Source organism: Aedes aegypti, chromosome 3 (assembly GCF_002204515.2).
Source record: "Aedes aegypti strain LVP_AGWG chromosome 3, AaegL5.0 Primary Assembly, whole genome shotgun sequence".
NCBI lineage: Eukaryota > Metazoa > Arthropoda > Insecta > Diptera > Culicidae > Aedes > Aedes aegypti.
The window spans coordinates 243,515,763-243,535,840 of NC_035109.1; the positions used below are offsets into that span (position 1 = coordinate 243,515,763).

General features: G+C 38.1%; 1 pseudogene; it reads right to left on the reverse strand.

The window, feature by feature from the left end:
- Positions 1–5,679: 5,679 nt before the first annotated feature.
- The window catches only part of LOC110678155, a 135,343-nt pseudogene continuing 120,944 nt past the window's right edge, over positions 5,680–20,078 (reverse strand).

The following is a 20,078-nucleotide window of genomic DNA, read 5'->3' on the forward strand; positions in this document are numbered from 1 at the left end:
TTTGTCAGGGCAAATAAATAGTAAAAGATCTTTCAAATCAAGCACTCATAACACAAAAATAAACGTAAATTTAAAAAAATAGTCGAGGAATGTTGTGCTTTTAAATTGAACAAAACAATAAAAAAATCTGTTATCTATGTAATTATTTTTGGTATTTTCGATCGACTTAGACAATTATAGAAAGTATATTATTAAACTGACCTATGCTTTGAATTACTTGAAAAATTGGTTGTTACAGTCATAATTGGAGTTATGTAAAATTGTACGATGCATTATTTATGCTATCTAAAAAAAATAATTGTCGGTTTAAAATTTTCCAAAAATATTAACAGTCTAAGAGAAAATAATCCTCGAATTACAATTGATAATAAACCTTCGAGCTGTTTAGTGGAATACCTATAACAAAAAACAGCTTCAATTGTGTGTGAATACTCTTTTTACCCTTTATTATGACATGAGGGATACAATGTACGTTCGATTTTATAGTGGTTCGTTTTTGGCACAGTTCTATTTTGGCAACACTCGTTTTTGGCACCGTGCCAAAATCGAGTGGTTTACCAAAATGTGTCATGTTTTGTCATTAATTATCCATAGCTTCTACAACAGGATTAAAAAATGAAGTGCCATGACTTTCTGATACAACTTCCATTGATTTATTGTGTTGGAACAATTAACCAGTGTTGCCAAAAATGAATGGACACATAACAGTGGAAAAACGTACTGAAGAAGTCTATAAGAATTATTAAAATTGTTCAATCAACAGAAACCATTTTTTTTTTTAATTCTAGAAAAATCTTTGGAATTTCAGCGATTAAAACTGAATCAGATTCACCATCCACCAACCTTATTTAAGGATAATCCTCTTGTAATAAATCTACATAACATTTTTTAGGAATTTATCCAATAGTTGATGCACAAATTCTAAGAAGGATCCTTGATTGACTTTGCTATGATTTTTAAGAAGCTTTTAACCACATATTTTCGAGTTAAAAACAGAGAAAACCCTTGATTTTAAAGTACCGTTTTGATTCATATTACGGACAGCTTCAAATTCCGGACACTCTACTTTGTATGGGAAACATTTCACGCGAAAAGTTTCAATTTTTGCTGTTCAAAAGTTCTCAATTTCAAGGCTCGTTTTAGTAAACTTTTTCCATAAATATCTTTAAAAAATTATAATGCCCAACTACCTTAGATGTCTCTTTGGTGGTTTAACGATTTCAATTGATGATTTGACTGTTCCATTAATGATTATCATGAGCTGTCCGGAATTCGATTCAAAATGTCCGGAATATGAGGCAAAAGTGAGGAAGCGTCCGGAATAAGAATCATGAAAAGGCCACACATTTTGATTTATTTAAAATGATTGAAGTTGCGGAAGCGTATTCTTCATCAACCGTTCGAAAGTAAAGGGCTTCCGACGCTCGATAGCGCTAAGGAATCATACAGAATGATTTATTTTGTATGCTCTATGCTGGGTTACATTTCCCTGAGTGCTTAAGTGTCCGTAATATAAATCAAAACGGTAGGTACTCAAGTATTTCTTAGCATTTTGATTGAAATGAGTTTCTGATTCAACTCACTATGAACTGTGTTAGAAAAATGTACCACATATACCGCTTAATTTCGGCAACATGACATTTTAGGATGTATGGCCAGAATCAAATCCCTCAATATATTGTGGGTTCCACCATATTTGAAACACTTAAGAATTATCCTCAGCATGGTTTTAGGCAGTTAGTACACGGGAAATGTTTTCAAGAATTCGAACAATATTCCAGAAATTTTAGGTTTGAAGAATCCTATGCTTGGCACGTTTGATTGAATTCTTCAATATTTTTCAGAGGTGTCAATACCATATTTTGCAACAAAATGCTTTGCATAAAAGTGCATCTTGCTGCGATGTTTCTGACAATCTGACCGAATAAAACCTTCGATCCATAGTGGATCATTGTGGTTCCCATATTATTCTGTACTCAAGGAACTTTTGTAAAATTACAAGGCGGATGACCGTAATTACTCATCGTAGATGTGGATGATAATTTCTCCATTTTACTATGTCTTTATTTAGAGATTGAAACATCGAAATCCATATTCAGTAGACAGATACATAATATGGATTGAAAGCTTGCGTTTGACAAATTTTCAGTATAAATACTGCTAACCATATAATTTTTATTGAGATTTTCTCTTAGGCTGGCCAAAATCGGTGCTTTTCCCTAATGAATTTTCACAAGAGCCATGTCAAAAAAGAAACTCAAAATTAGAAAAAAAAAACCCATAATACGCTTAAAACCACACCACCACAGAATCAACCACCCTACATCCCTACTAACAGTAAACTTATAAAAGGATCCTTAAGGTGCGCCAAGGACTCTTCTCTCCGATTCCATTGCATACAACGAACTGCGCATGTCCGACATGGGAAACTGGTTCACCAGAACTTAATGATCCATTCCAATACCCCGGAGCCTCATCTCAACATCCTCCCCTGATCACAAAGGGTCAATGACTCTCGGCATTGCAGATAAATAAATGATTGATGACGATTGTGTTGTTGTCGTTCCCAATCGGAAACAAAGCCCCTAGCAATCTGATTTATTTAAAATTACAACATCTTTCATCATTATGGGCGGAGGGAATTAGTAGATTGGGGAAAAGTTTCCATCAAAAGCACTCCCACAAGACACAATAAATTTCCATACAAACCAATAATAAGTCGCCTCCGCACAGTAGTCCAGATTTAAACAATTATTCGCTCCAAAAAAACTGAAGGCTATTCTACTGGTCTTGTTCTTCTAGCATTTGACAGCGTTTGGCATGAAGACTTGATTTTAAAATATAAAAAAAATCTTAATTTTCCAATATTAATTATTATCGTATACTTCAGGATAATTATCAGAACTCCAAGTCTTAAATACTTGCTGTAAGAGCTGGTGTTCCTCAAGGCAATATTTTAACATCTGACTTGCACACGAAACCAAACATGAAGTAAAACAATTTTCTTTTTAAATTTCTGAATGTGATAATTAAACTTTTTGATATAGTAAATGAATGTTTGACTTTGTTTATTAACTCAATTTGATTTTGTCGACTTGTTTAGAAAACTGGACCTCTGTGCTCCGGGGGAGTGATTTCATTAAGATCGAATACAGTTCCCAACGAAAGTTTACCAAAGTTTGCCCGCAGCTTACCTCATCGATCGAGTGGGAATTGGCATCATCGTCTTCGGGGCTCCGGCTGTCCAATTACGGCTTAATCCACCGAACCGTACCGAAATAGTGCGATTTCCTTCCGCGGGTCGGTCACCCGCGTTTTAAAACTATTCAACGATCAATCATTGCGAGGAGGTGGGCGATGAAGTTCCTGGTGGAAAAGTTTTTCTCATTTTCTTCCTTGTGGGGTAGATGTTTAGGTGTGTTTGGGCATGGTAAAACAACAAACAGAACTTAAACCGAAACAAAACAGGAAAATCGTCAACTTTTGACTCGGAGAACTTTTCCTATTTTTCTCCATTATTGCATGGCGGTTCTCAGGGTACTCGTGGTGAGCTTCAAAGTTTCGCTAGTGCGAAACAGAATAATGCGGAAATCAACAATGTTTCTTGGTTCTCCTAAAGTTTTTCTCTATCCTGGTAGCGCAACGCTCTATGTCGCAGCTGTTGGCTGGACGAAAAATAGGAAAACATAACTTTTCATTCGTTTTCGTTGCCGTGTCAAGCGGGACATAATACGAGAAAGTTTCGTTGTGTGTATAGTTGTTAGTTTTCTTGGATGCTTGCTTGTTGAGTTGGCAACGGCTCTTCGTTAGAAGTTATAATTTGACGGGAGGTTATGATCTCTTTGTCGTTTTATCAGATTGGCAAGTCGAGCATGATAAGCTTTGCTCGAAGTCTTCTAACGATGTGTTAAAGGTATCAATTAAAGTTCGACTCCATTTGGTCGATTTCAAAAGATATCGCTACTAGACGTTCAACAACAAAAACTCAAGTTTTATGCATCTTCATGAATATAATCATTGAGCACATCTGGCACGATTATCTCATTGGCGAGGTGGATGAGCTAAGCATCGCTGCAGATTCACTGTTGTTGTTGTATTCCTCACGTCCTGCTCCTCTGAACCGGCTCCAAGCCGATGAACTAATCTAAAACAGCAGTGACAGGTTTGTACACTTCAGATGGTTACTTCCACTGCCGACCGTCATCGCAGAGTTCGGTGGCGTGTTGGTGTTGATAGTCATTTGCAAATATTAGCTTATCTACCGTGTAGGTTGCTCTTCGCAGTCTTCGTATTCACAGTCATATTGGAAACGTTCTTTTGGGTTGAAGGTCTTGTGCAAAATTTGCCAAAATTGGCTGTTTGTGGGGTGCAAACTCGCCTAGTATTGTCGCTAGCTATCGGCGAGAGTGAATATTGTGTACTTTGTACCACTTCATTGTTTTGTATGTATGTAGTGTGCAGTGCTTATCAGGACCGGCAGGAAATTTCACTACTTGAACATTCGGTCTAAATATGGAACGTGCAATTTCATACGAGTCAAATAAACATCAGACTGCACCGGGTTGTATTATCTTCGCTGGAGGGTATTGAGATTAGGAGCGTAGATTCATCGATCGATAGGTCCAGCCAGTAGACGTAGAACGGTCGTTGAGTCTCGCATGGTTTGGTTCAGCCTTCAGTCGTTTCAAGTGTTTGCAAAAAGTCAATTCGCCAAAAAGCAGCCACGTTCTTCCGGGTTCACCAGTGTATTATATTACATACATCATTCATGTCTTCTGCACCTGCTAGCCGCCTACCACTCTGCTGCTCCTTAACTATGTTCTAATACAGCCGTATAGATGATAATATCGGGTTCTCTCGAAATAAAAAAAAACTCAACCCAAAAAACTAAAACCAACTGAATTGAATATATCAAGCACGCAAACGCTCACTGAACACAACCGAAGAACTAAAGACTACACTTGGAACATGCTTGTCTACACTTGTCCGGAGCCACTAGTACTATTTCTGTTCCACAGACACCATCACTTTTTTGGACTTGGCCTCCTAATTTGGTTCAATTTGTTCCCCTCGAAACCCTTCTTCGCCCCTCTTGGGCAGCTTCCCCGCACTTGCAGCCACCAGTCACTTCTCCAAAGAGTCCCAATCACCAGGAAGAGAGCAGGAGTCGACACCACACTGTTCCACGGGCTGAGCGCGACTGGTAACGTTGAACCAACTCCAAGCGCTAGTAGACCCATACTCATCGCCAAAAGCCTCCGAACCATTTCGAATTCGGTACTTTGCACAATCTGACCACCAATTCCGACCATCAATCCGAAGACGACGACAGTGCCGAAAACGTTGCCGAAATTCGCACACAACCCGACCGACGACGACGACCGGACCGTGAGCGCCACAATCTCCGGCTCCATCCGACCGGCTTTTTTCCGCTCACATCCGAGCCACCCTCCTTAGGAATCCTCCTATATCCCACATTCACTGTTCTCCAGCCAGCGACGAAACGGCCGGACGATAGTCGCACTCGATCGAATTTCTAACACCGCCGCCGCACGTAGGACGTGGCTTTGCTGGAGAACATTTTTGCAGCACCCGACCGAAAGCGCTTGCAAAAATCGACTGTGAGCTTGCCGTTGGCTTCCGAAGATTTGCGAAATTGTTCAACACCCCGTTTCGGGTCTAGCTCGTTGGCACTTCGCCGTTTTTTGCTGGTGTGTGACGACGACGACGACGACGACGATGATCGTGCGCACATGCGCTCGCCTTCCATGGCCCAAACTCCGAACCCCAACCTACCCACTTTCTCCCAAGTGCAGCCCCATCATCAGCCTGGCTGGCGCAAATCGCACGGTCCGCTCCACGCTGCTGCGGAGAAAGAGTTCCATCTAAGGGTATGCGATGTGCGTTATGTTCATGTCAATACGGAACGAAATAATACACGGAATTGGGGGTCTTCATTTGCCTAGTGGTAACGTCTGCGGCTACAAAGCAAGACCATGCTGAAAGTGTCTGGGTTTCGATTCCTGGTATGTCCAGAATATTTTTGTGATTAAATGTTAGTTGACTTTCCTGAGCATATTATTAACTATGGTAGCAAACACGGAAAATTCAAAATTTCACTTTGAATTTTCCACAAACAAAATATTAGTTTGATTCTGCTACCTGTGTTTGTTGACACAAACATAATATTTAAAGTAAATGGTTCAGAAATCTTCCAGTTAAATTCAAGTTATGTTTATTTGCACCAACCATTGAATTGGTCGTTCCATTTTGACAGTTCGTGAAAAAAAATCGATAAATTTGAATGTACCAAAACTTAGATTGAATCAACAATAAGTTGAATCTAACAACGAAATTGTTGAAATTCTCATTCCCAATTTTTTGTTGTTTTTCATTTCCAAATTATTAGACAAAACTATATTTTATCAATTTTTGTTCATTTAGGGTCGATGTACCAATAGCCGCATAGCTAAGAACAAAAATTTGTATAAAATCGAAAAATAACGCTATCGTCATTATTTTTACATCATCTGAAAGCTTTTTATCTTGGCTTTGTGGGAAAAATATAAAAACTTCGAAAACTCAAATGTTTGTATTTATTATCGCGTGTGCCACTATAGGAATACATGTGCCTATAGTAGCACTATTTCTAATTTCTGTTCCTATAGTAGCACTAGCATCACGGCGTTGGCAAAATACTTATCAAAACCGTATTTTTACAAAACTTTTATATTTTTCCTACAAAGTGTGGATCAAAAGCTTTCGTTTGATGTAAAAAAAAGTTCTTAATTCATCAATTATTTCGTAAAATAAAAATAGTTTCTCTCAGTAGTGCTATCATAGGAGGTTTACTATAGGCGCAAGGGAGCTCAAATTTTAAGCAAAATTAATTATTTCGATAATTTTTTGCACAAAATCAAGCTGTGTATCAATGGTACTTAGAAAAATAGCTCCTGACCTTCATGTCAAAAAATGTTTTGAAAAGATTTATAGCAAAACGGGCGTAAAAAGACACTAGTGCGACTATAGGGGACTGTCCACTAAGGGAACACCGACCCTACCATAAAATGAACATACAAAATTTTTACAGAATTGTGCAATAACGCTAAGGCGCTAGAGTCTGGGCACGAATAAGTCTATGTTGGTAGTGTCTCTGCACGAATTATATAATAATTGCGTACCGAAGTAAAACAAAATAAACGACAAGGTCCGTACTTCTGAAGTTGTAGAAAAAGCCACGATACCTAGACGTGCATGTTGAGGCAACGGATGATGAAAAATTTGAGTGAAAAATTTGAGAAATTTTAACACAATGGTTTTTAACAGTTAAACCAGAATTTTAGTTCAAATCTTACAACTCTTATATAATAAGATTAAAAGAAACCTAATTTTTTTCGAATTTTTGCTGACACGACAATGTAAAAATCATTTATGTTTTCAGTTTGTTTCAAACTAAAAGCAAAATTTGGGAATAACAAATCTTTAGTCAGAACCAACTAAATTGCAGGTTTGAAAATCAACCAAAAATTTGGTTGTTTCAATCTATACTGATTTTTCTCCGTGTAGGTTTTTCATCAGAGGGTGAGATGTCAAACGATCTCAAAGATGTTCACGGTGTGCTGAAATACAAATTTAATCGAACTTGCATGAACCTCCGATATTTTTTCACTAAAATTGGCCTTGATAGTCAAAAAAAGCTTGCGACATATTAAAAATTGGTGGTGGTATGCCATTTTAACCGATTGAACTTATTTACATAACCTTATACAATTATCACAATTCTACTGCATAATTTGAATCATTAGAATTCGTTATTGAACATGAAGCTTTCTTAAGATAGTAAAAACTAAAGATACGAAGATAAAGTATTGACATATATAGATTGTAAAATATCATATATTGAATGTGAATTCTGTATAAAATAAAGAAAATGTGAGATTTCAAAGCTAAACAATCTATGATATCCTTTCGTTTCTTGTATGTGTAACAATATTATGCAATATTTGTGGAGTTGTTATGTAGAATTGTTTTGAAATCTTACAGCCGCTGGTTGGGTTCATTTTCCAGAACTTTACATATGACCGTATCCATGTATACATTCACCTACCCAAAAACTTAATACTGATATTTATGTTTTCGTGTTAGTTATTGAAATTGTTGGGTCTATTTTTTTTTTTGAAACTGTGGCCTTAATAAGTGAGGAGTATAAGATGGGCTGGTCATGTTGTGTGAGTGTACGTAGAAAATGATATTTAATTCAGAACGTCTTAATTCATTCGTGTTGAAGTTGTATCAAATTGGTCTTGAAGCCGTTGAGATTCATCAAAATTAGTGTAACTCTACTATTCTCCTATGAACCCATATGTATATGGAAAAAGGTCAAACATACAAAAATTGACATTTTTCAATTTTTTGCCGGTGAAAGATTTTTTAATATGCCGCAAGCTTTTAGTGAAAAGAGATCGTAGGTTCATGCAAATTCGATAATGTTTGTGTTTAAGCACACCGATGTCTCATCAAAAAGACACTTTCTGACACCTTTCCCGTATGTTTGTGTGGTTTGGTTATACTAAACTTGTGCATGAGAAGTAACCCTATAAAAAAATTCTAGAACAAAGGCATTAGGGTGCGGTTTATTTTTCGAAATTTCTCAAGGCCAAACTTTCGTGTGCTCTTCTGAATTCAAATCACAAATTCGTGTTGTTACTTTGTGTTTTTATTCAATTCTAAAGCCTTTAGCATCAGAGTAGTGTTTGATCCTTCGATCTTGACGCTTGCTCTTGCGGGGGTGGGCAATGAGGGCAGGATCAAACATGTCGCGCGTCGGTAGTGCAGTAGTAAAAAAGTGATCGGTTTGTTAGTAAGGTTTGATCTATTGATCGTGTCGCTTGTTCCTGCGTGGGCGAGTGACGAACACAATGCGGTTATTGAATTATTTCGCGAATCCGTTTAGGCGTGATTATATCATGGATCGCATCACCAAGCATTGGTGACTCCCAGATCTCTACCTTATCCCACTAACCAAATATCCTTTCCATGACAACTGTGGAGATGCAGAGGTGATTTCGGTCTCTAGTAACAACGGTTGTCGAACTAACATTCCTTCCCTTCCCCGATGACAGTAAGGACGTGATCGTGAGCTCTCGATTTGTGCACATTGAGAATGGTAAGCTAATCCCAAGCCCCATTCATTAAATCTCTGTACAACTTCGATTGTTCTAGTCAGCAGTAGGAGTAGCAACTACGAATTGTACGGTCATCTTTGCTTATGCTTATTAATTCTAAAGCTTTTAGAATCATTCTCTTCGAAATAAATAAATGAATAGTTTGTAGGACATCAGTCAAAAAATTAACACTATACGTAGTAAGAAGTAGTTTTCTTCATTGTAGAAGATTAAAAAAATGGTAAGTTTGGTGACGTGAATTTCGGCTTCGAATGACCTGATTTTTTAATCGTAACTCAAAAGTAACTTCAAATTTGATTTTGCTCAATGCTAATAAACAAACTTTTCAGTTATACCAAATTTAATTTTCTTACAAAACTGACATTTTTTTAAATTATAAATAATTCATAAATGGAAATACTTTGATCAATATGCCCTTCTGCAAAATTGAGAAAGTTGATAAGACACATATCAGGTATCAGAAGGCCGGCTCCAAAGGCACGTTCCCCACCAGTTGGGAGATTTGTGCCATCGCCATATTTGAGCCTATTTCATCATCTACCCGATGGGAGAGGAAAGGGAAGGGAAAGATGGGAGGAAATAGGAGTGGGGTCTCTTGAAGAGGGACGATCGCATAAGCGAATTGAGAGCATGTAGCTCCATACCACAATGGGTTCGAACAGCGCCCTAAAAAGGGCACTGCAAAACGCATTAGCGTAAAGAGAGTCAATAGCTCATTACCACAGCGGGTTAAGAATAACAGAATGTCCTGAAGATTCAGGCTTCTGAATTCAGTTTCACTTGATAAATGTTTACCAAATAATTGGAATCGCATTTGCGCAAAAAACTGGACAGTTGCATATCAGGTGATACGAAGTTCCATAATCGGAGTCACAACTATCACACACAAATGAGTCAACAGCTGAATATTTGCCATGTGATAGTTGAGTCGGCAGTGGCCTGTCAACGCTCTGACCAAGAGACTGCAATTCTGCTTTGACAGTTTTGTTAAATACTTTGCCACCCTTGGAGATGGCTCAGTTATGTACAATTTTGTTTGACGACACGACTCCAAACTATTCCAATATTACTTGTGCTGAGTTGCCGCCCAAGAGTTTATCTGAAGCTTCACCCAGCACTTCGAAATTGGAATAGCCGGCTCAGGGCCAATGAAGTCATGCGATGCTCCATCGCGAGCTAGCTCATCAGCCAATTCATTTCCAGCGATGGAAGAATGGCCAGGTACTCATACAAGGTTTACAGAGTTGACTGAATTCAGTTCCTCAATTTGAGTTCAACATTCGATAACAAGCTTCGACCTTGAGTTGGCCGAAGCAAGAGCTTTTATAGCAGCCTGATTATCTGACATACTTTACAAACAGCCAGACGTCCACTTCTCCTGTGAAGGGAGTTGTGAGTAAACTTACCTATAAGCAAAGTGACAAGCAATTATGAGATCACTCGAAGCAAGGACAATTGTGTCCCAACTCACCGGAAGTGGAAACATCCGAAATACTAGGATTTCTAATGGACGGAGAGAATCCATGGAATTCGGTCACAACCAATTCCCAGTGTATGTAGCGATGATCAGTTAATGATTCATCATCTGATACATGCCAATTCGTCAACTTGTGACTGATTCTGTTCGAGCTGAGCATCATGTCTAACACTTCTTCTCTAGCAGATACCATGAAGGTTGGGCGATTCCCTAAAATAAGTAATCCAAGATTTGAACTACTTAAGCACTTTATAAGACTGGAGCTTCTCAAATTGATAGCTGAACTGCTCCAGATGATGTGATGAGTATCAGCATCACTGCCCACAGGGAGCAGAAGGCCTTTTCATAGGCAGTGAACGACAACTCTTTTGAAATCATCCATTGGGGATGGTTCATCATGTGGTAATACACCTCATAACGAAAGACGTATTTCCTATTGAGGTCACCAACAGAAATATCAATTGTGAAAGCACATACATCTCTGGTTGTTAACGAAATAAGTGTAGCAACGATAGCGCTATTTACGAGCACGCATGCACGAGGCATGGCACGCGAGTTTGCCATTTCATGTTTCTGAAAGTAGCAAAAACTGGGTCCACAACGTTACCTAGATAAAAGTTCACAAAAGTAAGGTTTTTGAACAAGTGCCATTTGAGCTGTAGCATTTGCATGAGTCTACAAAGATTGATCATTGCTGATATTTTATGCTGAAGATTGGTATAACTAAGCTATCCTAACCGTAGCCACTACCCAAACTAGGCAGGATTAAGCTTTTCGCAATGTCAGAACGAAAAAGACCAGCAGCGAAAAAAACAATATCGGTATCTTTTAAATGTCGCCAAAGGCGAAAAGCACAGAACACACTGTGTAATACGCATAATGCAAAACCATAAAGGTGAAAATTTAAACTAAGTTACAACGTATTAATAATCCCACCCTTATTTAGCCTCAGGCTTGAGACTGAAGAAAGGCAGTCGATTATCTCGGAGAAACACAAGGTCACCTGCACCATTGCTCCGGGTAGCACAGGAAGGGCATAATACTGTAGAGGGCGCCCTGGTACTCCACGGGCTCCGTTTGCGGTTAGGTTTTATTTAGACCCCCCTAACCATTCATTCTTAGGCACGGTAAGCTTAAAGCCACATGAATTAGGGGTCACCTGTTAGGTGGACTTTTACCGCCGGAACAGGCAGTCCGTAGTGTTAATTCTTAGCCAATTGAAACAACCGCTAACGACACTACGCGGCTATCTAGGCTGATCGGGAAAAGGAAGTTAACATTGATGATTAACTCCTGACGTGCCCAAACAGCACCACAACTCAAAAGTAACTTCAAATTTGATTTTGCTCAATGCTAATAAACAAACTTTTAAGTTATACCAAATGTAATTTTTTTACAAAACTGACATTTTTTAAATTATAAATAATTTATAAATGGAAATACTTTGATCAATATGCCCTTCTGCAAAATTGAGAAAGTTGATAAGACACATAAGTTCGTAGAATAACGTTTTTCAGTAAAACGGGTGGCTTTGTAATATTAAAATAAATTTACGCTAATTTTTGGAAAACAATTCTAAGTTTGTGTTTCAATTATTGTGATTTCTCAGTTGAGTGAAACTCCTATTATTTATAAACTGCGAATAAAAATTTAGATCGAGTGGGCTACTAGAAGCCGAAATCCAAACCTCAAAGTATGACCATTTTGTATGATAAACGTCCAGTGCGTACTTTATTATGTTCAGTACTGTACATGCTTCACACTTTGGATTCATTCAATGGGTTCTTTCGTCAAATGTAACATGGTACTGCGTTTTAATTAAACAAATTTTTCACATTTATATTATTCAACCGGAATCCGTAAATCACACTGTAATCTTAACAGCTGAACAGACCGAAGAAGGGAATTTTTTTTACAGTTTTCAGTTTTAAGTTTACAGTTTTTCAAATATCGTTCTGTATTTCTATTTTCTCCATTTTTCATGGTAAAATAAAGATTCAGTATGCTACCTTACTGGGGTCGCGCTACCTACAGCACGTTGATGGGGCTTCCACCTTAGGTTTAATTGACGTGATACAATATTTCATACTCAGCCGCTGGATACTAGAAAAGACGCTGTTTGAGCCGCACCTCCTGGTGATTAGACGCTTGAGACGCACCCCCTCACTCTAGCTGATTTCAGAAGGACAACAGTGCCCAGGCTGCACTACCAGCCAAGTACGCAACCCTCAGCTGGCGATCTTTGTCATTGTTTGTCCCGTGGAACCGTGAGTTGGGGGCTCGTGCTGACCAGAGCTATTTTAAACACTCCTTCCCGGTTGTCGACTAACCATCTTGCAAAAAATATTAATTATTTCATACTAGTGGTCCCGGCAAACTTCGTCTTGCCATCAAGTAGGCTTTTGAAAAACGCCATGCAAGCCCCGTGCAGAAAATAACAGATTAGTATTCTTCCGTTTTCCCCACTATCCCGAAGACTTTCCTAAACTTTTTTTTCGCACAAACACGTCAGAGCTCTGGACGAATTCAACAGTGAAAGAATCATGTAAGTCCAATCATCCGTTCTCAAGCCATTTCGTGACATACAAACACCATTCCATTTTTATTTATATAGATTATCGAACTCTTTAGCTGGTGAAACTATGATTAAATTCACGGATTCCGGTAAAATGAGGTACATATAGTATTTCGTTGTTAATTTATTAATGTTCAAGTTTTAAAAGTTGTGTTTATACCATATCTAAATATACAGTTCTTCTTTATCAATCTGCAGATACAGTTGACTCTCCACAACTCGATGTTCTACATCACGATATCTTTCCCTATGTCGATGATTGCTTCGGCCCCTTCATTCTGCATACGATTTCTCTCTCCATATCTTAATATCCTCCTTATCTCTATATATCCATATCTCGATGTGTTATTGTTGATTTTTTGTTCCCAATTTTCTCTCTATAAGTCGAACATTATCAAAGGTTACTAGACCAGATTTAAGAGATTCAGAACAATTTAGAAACTCTAAATTAAGTTTGTTTGTTTATTATTTTCCTAGTTATGGGGTGGTTTTCAATCTAGTGTTCATTAAATTAATGTTCTTTGTCTCGATCTCTCCCTATCTCGATGGTCCCTTCGATGGTCATTTCTGTCAAATTGTGAGCCAATCGATCAGCGAGAGCTGTCTAAGCATGAGCCAAATGAACATGCGTTATGTCTGTTTTCAGCTTTTCTCAAGGAGTAATGCAATCCGCTTGAAATTATTTCGGTAAAAGTTGTTTGGCATAGAGCAACATATATTAATTCTTTAGTGGTCGCGCGGTTCGCCATCGTCAGAGCCACCACGTTGATGCTGTGTGCGAAAAGCGATGTTTTTTTCACCACTGTTGTACAAAATACAACAGCTCAAAGACTGTTGAAAAAAATCCAAATTCAAATTCTTTTTTTTTTTAGTTTTTGGTAATGAAATATTTAGTTTTTGTTTTTTTTCTGCTGTTAATTAATTTGGAAATGGGTAGTGCTTCGTGAAACCCAAGCAGGACAGTTCGGTTTTGCGTCGTCCGATAGATTTTGCTCACGGTTTCGCGCGTGTTTTCGTCGCCGGAGAATTTTTTTTCCTTGTTCTGGAGCGTCTTGCTGGGTAGGTATTTGGGAAGGCCCAAGCAAGACGGTTTGTTTTCGGAACGCCAAGAAGTTTTGCTGTCAGTGTCAGTTTTGTGTTCAGTCGAGAATGGATTACCAACTGGTGAGTTCGTTTCATGCTTATGATAACACATTGTTTTCTTGAAAGCGTAACTTTTATGTAATATTAAAACAAACTTTGTATGGTTCGTCACTATAAGTGTCGACATTATGCTATTTTCTTATACAATTTCAATATACATATATTTTTCTCTTTTTGACATTATTAAAAATTATCTTTTGAATTGTTCGACATTGTGAATGTTGACGTATTTTTTAAAACTTCTACCATATCGAGACAAAATGCACAGTAATACTCATATGTCATTTTCAAACAAACTATGTATGGTTCGTCACTACAAGTGTCGGCATTATTCCTGTTTCATATAATTTAAAATATATACATGTAATTTTCAGTTTTCGACATTAATAAAAACATCTTTTGAATTGTTCGACATTATAGATGTTGACCTATTTTTAAAAGCTTCTACCAAAAACTTCTCGAGACAAAAATACAAAACTAGCTTTAAATATAAGTCGTATAGTTCCCCCTTGTCCATGGATCGCATCACCGACCAGAGGTGACTCCCAGATCTTTTCTTCCCTCACAAATAAACACCCTTCCCGTGGTGATTGTGGAGATGCAGAGGTATTCTCGGTCTCTAGAAGCAACAATCATTACACCCTAACATTCCTTCCCCATCCCAACTGACTGTAAGGACTTGGCCGGCGCCGTTATTGATCAATAATATTAGATCTGCTAAAATTGCACTACAAAACTGACATTTTTTTAAATTATAAATAATTTATAAATGGAAATACTTTGATCAATATGCCCTTCTGCAAAATTGAGAAAGTTGATAAGACACATAAGTTCGTAGAATAACGTTTTTCAGTAAAACGGGTGGCTTTGTAATATTAAAATAAATTTACGCTAATTTTTGGAAAACAATTCTAAGTTTGTGTTTCAATTATTGTGATTTCTCAGTTGAGTGAAACTCCTATTATTTATAAACTGCGAATAAAAATTTAGATCGAGTGGGCTACTAGAAGCCGAAATCCAAACCTCAAAGTATGACCATTTTGTATGATAAACGTCCAGTGCGTACTTTATTATGTTCAGTACTGTACATGCTTCACACTTTGGATTCATTCAATGGGTTCTTTCGTCAAATGTAACATGGTACTGCGTTTTAATTAAACAAATTTTTCACATTTATATTATTCAACCGGAATCCGTAAATCACACTGTAATCTTAACAGCTGAACAGACCGAAGAAGGGAATTTTTTTTACAGTTTTCAGTTTTAAGTTTACAGTTTTTCAAATATCGTTCTGTATTTCTATTTTCTCCATTTTTCATGGTAAAATAAAGATTCAGTATGCTACCTTACTGGGGTCGCGCTACCTACAGCACGTTGATGGGGCTTCCACCTTAGGTTTAATTGACGTGATACAATATTTCATACTCAGCCGCTGGATACTAGAAAAGACGCTGTTTGAGCCGCACCTCCTGGTGATTAGACGCTTGAGACGCACCCCCTCACTCTAGCTGATTTCAGAAGGACAACAGTGCCCAGGCTGCACTACCAGCCAAGTACGCAACCCTCAGCTGGCGATCTTTGTCATTGTTTGTCCCGTGGAACCGTGAGTTGGGGGCTCGTGCTGACCAGAGCTATTTTAAACACTCCTTCCCGGTTGTCGACTAACCATCTTGCAAAAAATATTAATTATTTCATACTAGTGGTCCCGGCAAACTTCGTCTTGCCATCAAGTAGGCTTTTGAAAAACGCCATGCAAGCCCCGTGCAGAAAATAACAGATTAGTATTCTTCCGTTTTCCCCACTATCCCGAAGACTTTCCTAAACTTTTTTTTCGCACAAACACGTCAGAGCTCTGGACGAATTCAACAGTGAAAGAATCATGTAAGTCCAATCATCCGTTCTCAAGCCATTTCGTGACATACAAACACCATTCCATTTTTATTTATATAGATTATCGAACTCTTTAGCTGGTGAAACTATGATTAAATTCACGGATTCCGGTAAAATGAGGTACATATAGTATTTCGTTGTTAATTTATTAATGTTCAAGTTTTAAAAGTTGTGTTTATACCATATCTAAATATACAGTTCTTCTTTATCAATCTGCAGATACAGTTGACTCTCCACAACTCGATGTTCTACATCACGATATCTTTCCCTATGTCGATGATTGCTTCGGCCCCTTCATTCTGCATACGATTTCTCTCTCCATATCTTAATATCCTCCTTATCTCTATATATCCATATCTCGATGTGTTATTGTTGATTTTTTGTTCCCAATTTTCTCTCTATAAGTCGAACATTATCAAAGGTTACTAGACCAGATTTAAGAGATTCAGAACAATTTAGAAACTCTAAATTAAGTTTGTTTGTTTATTATTTTCCTAGTTATGGGGTGGTTTTCAATCTAGTGTTCATTAAATTAATGTTCTTTGTCTCGATCTCTCCCTATCTCGATGGTCCCTTCGATGGTCATTTCTGTCAAATTGTGAGCCAATCGATCAGCGAGAGCTGTCTAAGCATGAGCCAAATGAACATGCGTTATGTCTGTTTTCAGCTTTTCTCAAGGAGTAATGCAATCCGCTTGAAATTATTTCGGTAAAAGTTGTTTGGCATAGAGCAACATATATTAATTCTTTAGTGGTCGCGCGGTTCGCCATCGTCAGAGCCACCACGTTGATGCTGTGTGCGAAAAGCGATGTTTTTTTCACCACTGTTGTACAAAATACAACAGCTCAAAGACTGTTGAAAAAAATCCAAATTCAAATTCTTTTTTTTTTTAGTTTTTGGTAATGAAATATTTAGTTTTTGTTTTTTTTCTGCTGTTAATTAATTTGGAAATGGGTAGTGCTTCGTGAAACCCAAGCAGGACAGTTCGGTTTTGCGTCGTCCGATAGATTTTGCTCACGGTTTCGCGCGTGTTTTCGTCGCCGGAGAATTTTTTTTCCTTGTTCTGGAGCGTCTTGCTGGGTAGGTATTTGGGAAGGCCCAAGCAAGACGGTTTGTTTTCGGAACGCCAAGAAGTTTTGCTGTCAGTGTCAGTTTTGTGTTCAGTCGAGAATGGATTACCAACTGGTGAGTTCGTTTCATGCTTATGATAACACATTGTTTTCTTGAAAGCGTAACTTTTATGTAATATTAAAACAAACTTTGTATGGTTCGTCACTATAAGTGTCGACATTATGCTATTTTCTTATACAATTTCAATATACATATATTTTTCTCTTTTTGACATTATTAAAAATTATCTTTTGAATTGTTCGACATTGTGAATGTTGACGTATTTTTTAAAACTTCTACCATATCGAGACAAAATGCACAGTAATACTCATATGTCATTTTCAAACAAACTATGTATGGTTCGTCACTACAAGTGTCGGCATTATTCCTGTTTCATATAATTTAAAATATATACATGTAATTTTCAGTTTTCGACATTAATAAAAACATCTTTTGAATTGTTCGACATTATAGATGTTGACCTATTTTTAAAAGCTTCTACCAAAAACTTCTCGAGACAAAAATACAAAACTAGCTTTAAATATAAGTCGTATAGTTCCCCCTTGTCCATGGATCGCATCACCGACCAGAGGTGACTCCCAGATCTTTTCTTCCCTCACAAATAAACACCCTTCCCGTGGTGATTGTGGAGATGCAGAGGTATTCTCGGTCTCTAGAAGCAACAATCATTACACCCTAACATTCCTTCCCCATCCCAACTGACTGTAAGGACTTGGCCGGCGCCGTTATTGATCAATAATATTAGATCTGCTAAAATTGCACTTCGAGAGTAAGCGGAAACTCCCATCCCTTATTCATTTGGATCGTAGTGCAATTCTTACCAGTTCCGATCAATCACGGAGTAGCAACCATTGACATGTACAGTCAGTCTATGCTATGCTATGCTATGCTTTTTCTGCTGTTAATTAATTTGGAAATGTAACTCAAAGATCTATTACGAAACAAAACTAACTTTATAGCAATGAGGAAGTCATGTCCGTGTTACAACATTATTCCCAAAGCCACGAAAACTCAGCACTGCTGGTCTGTTGCCAAATCATTTCATTTTGCTTCCAATATCTCTCATATCAGTACATCAAAAATGTATATAGCATCTTTGGATTTCTCCCATCGTTTGATAAGATTTTTGGAATTTTGGAATTTGGAGCATTAGAAGGTATGTTAAAAAATGGAATTCAACTCAATTTTGACAAAAATGCAGATGGGACTGACTTGCGATTCACGGCAGTATGTTTTTTCTGGAAATATTGATTATTTCGCTAAGGTCGAACTTTTGCCCCACCTTAAGAAACCATATCGAGTATTCGAACGGTGTATGACGGAATCATTTGATATCTCGCATACCCTTAGTTCCTCCATAGACCGAACGCGAGAGCGAACGGCACTCACCATCGCTAGAGGAGAGCTGGATCCACTTACGTGCTTCGGAACTGACAAGCTGGATGCGGCCCGGTGGCGAACTTCAGGAGGCGGTAGACCAACCGGCGGGTCCGATATCTGCAGCGAAAAGCGAAAGATTTATGACTTTTGAGCGACGCGTGCTTCTGCTTCTGCTCTACACACAGACCTTCCGTATACCTACTGTAGGTTACGCTTCTACTTCGAGTTGCTGTAGTGCTAAACAGCAGTCAGTGTGGTAGGTTGCTCCCGAGTCCTTGCAATGTTGGAGTGTGAGTGGGAAGGTTAGTTAGTGGGTATATCTCTTGCCGAGCGGGTTGCTTTTGGGGGTTGACTCCCAAGGGTAGAGCTGCAAGGCGACAACTTATAATTTGCGGGGATGTTCGTTTTCAGTGCTATGATATGGGAAATTATGGTGGATCGATTAACAGCACTGCTATTTAGGCATCTTCAATTCAAACAAGCACCTAAGTTGCGTGCTTGGTACATTGAACGGCTAAGAAGGTTAGCAATTTAAACCTTAAATATAAAGCAAACATGGACAAAACCAGTGTTTTTTAGATATTGAAAAACTCAAATATTGTTTTTTTTTTAATTCCTAATATCAAACAGACTTGAATTTTGAGCGTTTGATTTCGTATGAAGAAGTCTTTGAAGTATTCCATTGCTGTTCCATCTTCCGTCTTCCATCTAAATTCAATGCCTTTAAAAAAAATCTTACGATTTTGTTCTTCGAGTCAACTATCTTTGTAGTCTTGACATTACGTTATCATTGAGGCAAATCCTGCTTTTCTTAGCTCAGTGTTCAATGAGCACTTCCACAGTTATTAGTTGAGAGCTTTCTTTGCCTAAGTTGCCGTTTCCGCATTCGTATATCATTTGGCAGGTATGACGATGATGATATTTATGCCCAGGGAAGTCATGAAAATTTCCATTACGAAAAGATCCTAGACCGACCGAGAATCGACCCAAGACACCTCCAGCATGGAAGCCGCGGACTCTAACCACTCGGCTAAGGGAGGCCCCACAAATGCCCATAGGTATCACTCGAAGAAAACCTGTGCGTTTCGGTTGATGAACTGAGCGGATGAGAGGGCGCTAGTGGCTCCGAAGTAGCAAATGTTGATATTTTAGGGACGAAAGATAATATTTGAACGCTTTTTAAAATTTAAACTTTTTTCGTTCGTGATAATTGCAATGTTCAATTTGATCCACTATTTATCGTTACGACATACTTTCGAGCACCGAAATCACAAAAAGTAATGAGAATATGACGGAC